Consider the following 6,000-nt stretch of genomic DNA (forward strand, 5'->3'; position numbering starts at 1 on the left):
GAAGAATTTCAGAAGAATTGGATCTTTATAAAACCCAAAATATAGAATCTTCCCATATCTGAAATCCGTAAGACTTTTGATGGGTATGGTTTTCTCAGGAACTTAATCAAAGCCACTCTGTGGTAATTTGTGTTCTGTGGGATGGCATAAGAAAAATGATTTTAAAAGGTCAGGGGTACACTTTTAAAACCACTGTCTGGCATGGTTAAGAAGACATAAATAACGTTATCTCCATTTCAGTCCAAAGCAAACATATTTTTCCATTTCTCCATTTCCTTTCCCCTCCTCTGAAGTTGGTGCATCATAATACAAAGTTCATATCAGGATACAGTTGTTTTTCCAAAAACAAAAAAAAAATGTATTTCTTACTTAGGTGAAGAGGCCTCTTTTTTTTTTTTTGCAAAGAATTGCCTTGCCAGTTTGCATTTATATCTTGAGAAAGATAAGAATGTTTGTTAGAAGACCTCATTTGAAGTTCTTTTGACCTCTTCAAATACAATTATAGGTGCTCCATCACTGGAGGTTTTTAAGAAGAGACTGGACAACCATTTGTCTGAAATGGTATAGGGCCGTGGTGGTGAACCTATGGCACGTATGCCACAGATGGCACGCAGAGTCCTCTCTATGGGCACCCGCGCCATCGCCCCAGTCCTAGGCCTTCAGCTGGGTTTTATAAAACCTTTTCGCTTTAGGCCTCCGCCGCTGTGTGCAAAAAAAAAAGGTTCAATCAATCAATCAATTTGGGGGAAAAAAAGATCTCGCGAAGTTGGAATTGATTGATTGAACTTTTTAGTCCCACCCAGTCTGCCATTACCACCTCAGCCACACCCACCTAATGGGCCACACCAACCCAATGGGCCACGGCCACCCAGCACCTGACAATACATAAGTGGGTTTGGGTTGCAGTTTGGGCACTCGGTCTCTAAAAGGTTCGCCATCACTGCCCTAACTGGAATTTTCCTCCAATGGGATTTTCCCATGTATTTTACAAGAAAACATATCTAGGGCAGCCTAGAAAAGTCAATGCCTTCCTAACCATACCCAAGCACTCCGAATTTGTTGGTGATGTCCATTTTGCCCTATGAGTTCATGGTGGCCTAACCCTAACCCTAAGTGGAATTTTCCTCCAATGGGATTTTCCCATGTATTTTACCAGGAAACACGGATAGGGCAGCCTAGAAAAGTAAGTGCCCTCCTAACCATATCCAAGCACTCTGAATTTGTTGGCAATGTCCATTTTGCTCTCCGAGTTCATGGTGATGTAACCCTAACCCTAAGTCCGTGGTGGCAAACCTATGGCACGCGTATGGCCATGCCCAACCGGCACCCAATGATACATAAGTGGGTTTTGGGTTGCAGTTTGGGCACTCGGTCTCTAAAAGGTTCGCCAGCACTGGTATAGGGTCTCCTGCTTGAGCAGGGGGTCGGACTAGAAGACCTCCAAAGTCCCATCCAATTCTGTAATTCTGTTGTTTTGTGGGAAACAAAATATTCAATCCATTCTAGATTTTTTTTAATTTCTCTGTCACTGCCATGATCTGAACTTTCTTAGTTTTGGGTGATATATAAAGCCAACAGTTAGTTGCTATTAGATGCTGGTTCCCCTTGGGCCAGGGGTGTCAAACTGCTGGCCCGCGGGCCGGATGCGTCATGGCGAAACCGCGCCCACCCCATTGCCGGCAATGGAAAAAAAGTCACGACACGTCACGTGACACTGTGAGTTTGACATCCCTGCCTTAGGCAATTCAACATACCATGTGCAAATTCCGTCCATCCATTTCACAAGATAATTAAGGCCAGTTAATTAAACATTCAGGGCAGATTTGGGCCATGCATATCTCAAAGGTTTGCTTCCTTTATTACGTGAACATTCTCTCGATGTTTTTTTAATTTAGAAAGATCTTTTCTGAGATTCAGATTTCGTTGGATGGACAAGTTTGTTTTTTTTTAAATTCGTCCCTGCTGTCTCCAAGCACATATAAATATTTGCACATGCATTCTGCTTGGATTCACACTTTTTGCTAAGCCATAATGTTTGTTCATTCTGTATTGAAGAAACCAATCAGATGTATTTAGGCACCGTAGTTAGTAAACTGTAATGATTGGGTGCACGGAATACATTAAGCCACTATTTCTTAAAATATGGTCCAAGAATCTCTGGGGGTGCCCAGAGACCATCTCACAGGCCTGTGAAATCAAAATTATTTCCAGCCTATTCATAATACAAGATTAAAAACAATCATGAGATGAGACAGCAAGACCCAGAATTGGGTCAAAAATTTGCATTGCTAGGCAAGTCAGTTCTTAAGTGAGTTGTGTCTGATTTTATGACCTATGTTGTCATGGTTAAGCAAATCTCTGCACTATAAACAAGAGGTTGAGAGTCTAGAAAAAGTGCAGAGAAGAGCAACAAAGATGATGAGGGGACCGGAGACTAAAACATATGAAGAACGGTTGCAGGAACTGGGCATGGCTAGTGTAGTGAAGAGGAGGACCAGGGGAGACATGATAGCAGGGTTCCAGTATTTGAGGGGCTGCCAGAGAGGAGGGGGTCCACTTATTCTCCAAAGCATTTGAAGGCCAGACAATAATGGATGGAAACTGATCAAGGAGAGATTCAATCTAGAAATGAGAAATTTCCCGACAGTGAGACGAATCAACCAACGGAACAAAAGTTGCCTTCAGAAGTTGTGGGAGCTTCATCACTGGAGGCTTTCAAGAAGAGACTGGACTGCTGTCTGTCAGAAATGGTGTAGGGCTCCTGCTTGGGTGGGGGTGGAGGGGTTTGGACTAGATGACCTACAAGGTCCCTTACAACTCTCTATTCTATTCTATTCTATTCTATTCTATTCTATTCTATTCTATTCTATTCTATTCTATTCTATTCTATTCTATTCCATATTCTATTCTATTCTATTCCATATTCTATTCCATTCCATTCCATTCCATCCCATCCCTTCCTTTCCTTTCCTTTCCATCCCATCCCATCCTCTATTCTATTCTATTCTATTCTATTCTATTCTATTCTATTCTATTCTATTCCATATTCTATTCCATATTCTATTCCATATTCTATTCTATTCTATTCTATTCTATTCCATATTCTATTCCATATTCTATTCCATATTCTATTCTATTCTATTCTATTCCATATTCTATTCCATTCCATTCCATCCCATCCCTTCCTTTCCTTTCTTTTCCTTTCCATCCCATCCTCTATTCTATTCTATTCTATTCTATTCTATTCTATTCTATTCTATTCTATTCTATTCTATTCCATTCCATTTCTATTCCATTCTATTCTATTCTATTCTATTCCATATTCTGTTCCATATTCTATTCCATATTCTATTCTATTCCATATTCTATTCCATATTCTATTCCATATTCTATTCTATTCCATATTCTATTCCATTCCATTCCATTCCATCCCATCCCATCCCTTCCTTTCCTTTCTTTTCCTTTCCATCCCATCCCATCCTCTATTCTATTCTATTCTATTCTATTCTATTCTATTCTATTCTATTCTATTCTATTCTATTCTATTCTATTCTATTCTATTCCATTTCTATTCTATTCTATTCTATTCTATTCCATTTCTATTCTATTCTATTCTATTCTATTCTATTCTATTCTATTTCTATTCTATTCCATATTCTCTTCTCTTCTCTTCTCTCCTCGCCCGGAATCCGGGCTGCCCACCTCCCACCCGCGCGCCACCTGAAGCCCGGCGGACCATTCGAAGCCCTTCGCGGGCTCAGCCCACCCTCGCGGCCGGCTGGCTAACCCGCGGCCAGAGCCCCCCGCGAGGCCGAGGCCGTCGGAGGAGACAAAGCGCTTCCCCGCCGCACGAAGGGGCGGGGCGGGGCGGCGGGGCCACGCCCCGGGGCGGGGCCGTCGGCTGTCCGGGCTGCGGGGAAAAGAAGCCAGGCGGGCAGGGGCGCCGTCGCCACTTGGCCGCCCGGCGTCGGTGGCGGCAGGTCGGAGGTGCTTGGCCGGCCGGCCGTCCGTCCTGGAGGGCGGCTGGCTGGCGGGCTGGCGGGAGGAAGGCGCAGACGCCGCGGCAGCAGCAGCAGCATCAGCCGCGTCCCTCGGGAGCGGGGAGGTGAGAGCACCGGCCAGGTGCGGGGCTGGCTGGCTGGCGGGGCGGGGCGCCTGGATTCCGGGCTAGTGCACCTTGGGCAATCCACCTGGCTGCTCCCTTAAGCCCCGAATGGTGGCTTCTGCCGCAGCCTGGCTGGGTTCAGGCTGGACCTGTGCTTTGCAGCCAGACCGCAGCAGCAAATGACCCCTCTTCCCTCCCCCCCCGGCTCGCCTTCCTCGCTCCAAGCGGGCCAGGGCTCCGTCCGGGGCCCCGGGGAGCGGAGGGCAGCCTTGGGGGGCCGGGCGGCTGATGTGGGGGTCCCCGCGGCCAGCAGCGGGCGGTGGGCGGGACGGCTGGCTGTTGTCTCCCTGCGAGGCGGGGCCTCCGGGGCTCGCCTGCCGGGCCTGGAGCGGCTTCCAGCTTCTGCCCTTTGGGGACTTCGGACTAAAAGGCGGCGGTCCCCCCCCCCCGCCGCCGCGCCTTGGTCTTGCACCCCCAAATCGCTGCGAGTTGGGAAATCAAGAGTTGGGGAGCAGGCGAGCCGTGCCTGATTTGGGGGTTCCTGCAGTGACAAATCCCCAGAGCATCGGCTTGCAAAGGGGGAGCAAGCCCTGATTTTTTTTTTTTTAATAGGGGGGCAGATTTCCCCCCCCCTTCTTTTCCTGTTCTGATGCGGTGCGCCTTTGCACCACAACGCCCATCCTCCAGTGCCGGCCCCAGACCCAAGATTCCCGGCTTGGAGGAAGGCTGAGAGCTTTGAAGAGGTCATCCTTGTTTACCGAACGGCATTCCCGTGTTGTTTGTGAGGGGGGAAAAAGCTTGAGGATTTTTTTCTACACACACACACACACCCAGCCTGCCCTTTGAAATCATCTCTGTGTTTGATTACTATGAGTCTTAACTTTTTTAAAGGTGGTTTTATGGCTGGCTTATGTCTGTGGTTTCTTTCTTTTTTTTTTTTTTAAAGTTGTGCATTGCCTTGGTAACCTTTTGGTAGGAAGTCAGTAGGAAATATTAGTGATAAATAAAAGGGCTTCATTTTTTGCTCTGTGAAGAGGAGAAAGGCAGTTCTAGAATTGGGAGCCTTGGATTTTTAACTGCTTTGTTTGCAACTAAGGACTTGTATCCATTATACCTTTAATTAATGGATAAGGGATATGGGGAAAGTCTTTTGTATGGGATGGTGGTGGAAATCCAATTGTCTTAGGAACAGGTTGGTTAGTCTAGTGGCTAAGGCAGAAACCAGGATGTTGTGAGTCCTAGTCTTCCAGTATTTGAGGGTCTGCTCCACAGAGAGGAAGGGATTAGCCTATTCTCCAAGGCAGAGGTCCCCAACCTTTTGGGCACCATGGACTGGTTCCACGGAGAGAGGTTTTTCCGCAGACCGGAGGGGACGTGGTTTTGTGTGCTGCCTGCATCTCACTTTGCTTGCTTGTGCGGACCGGTTGCTGGCATGCCGTGGCCCGGTACCGGTCCAGAGACTGGGGGTTGGGGACCCCTGCTCCAAGGCACCTGAAGACAGGACAAGAAGCAACGGGTGGAAGTTCATTAATGAGAGAACCATCCTAGAACTAAGGAGACATTTCCTGAGAGACAATCGGGGGGATCAGCTTGCCTTCAGAAGTTGTGGATGCTCCATCATCCACTCAAGAGAAGAGATTAAACAGCCATTTGTCTCGAATAGTATAGGATCTCCTGCTTGAGTAGGGGGTTGGACTAGAAGATCTCCAAGGTCCCTTCGAACCCTATTATTCTATTTTCTGGTCCTGCTTTAGGCACAAAGCCAACTGGTGATCTTGGGCTGGTCATTCTCTCAGCCCTTGGAAGATGGCAGTGGCAAAGCTCTTCTGAACTCCTGCCAAGAGCAGGCAGTTGCCAGGAATCACCGATGACTCAAAGCCAGTAAAAAGTTGCCT

This window comes from Protobothrops mucrosquamatus, unplaced genomic scaffold, assembly GCF_001527695.2.
Source record: "Protobothrops mucrosquamatus isolate PMUCROS unplaced genomic scaffold, P.Mucros_1.0 scaffold2282, whole genome shotgun sequence".
Taxonomy (NCBI): Eukaryota; Metazoa; Chordata; class Lepidosauria; order Squamata; family Viperidae; genus Protobothrops; species Protobothrops mucrosquamatus.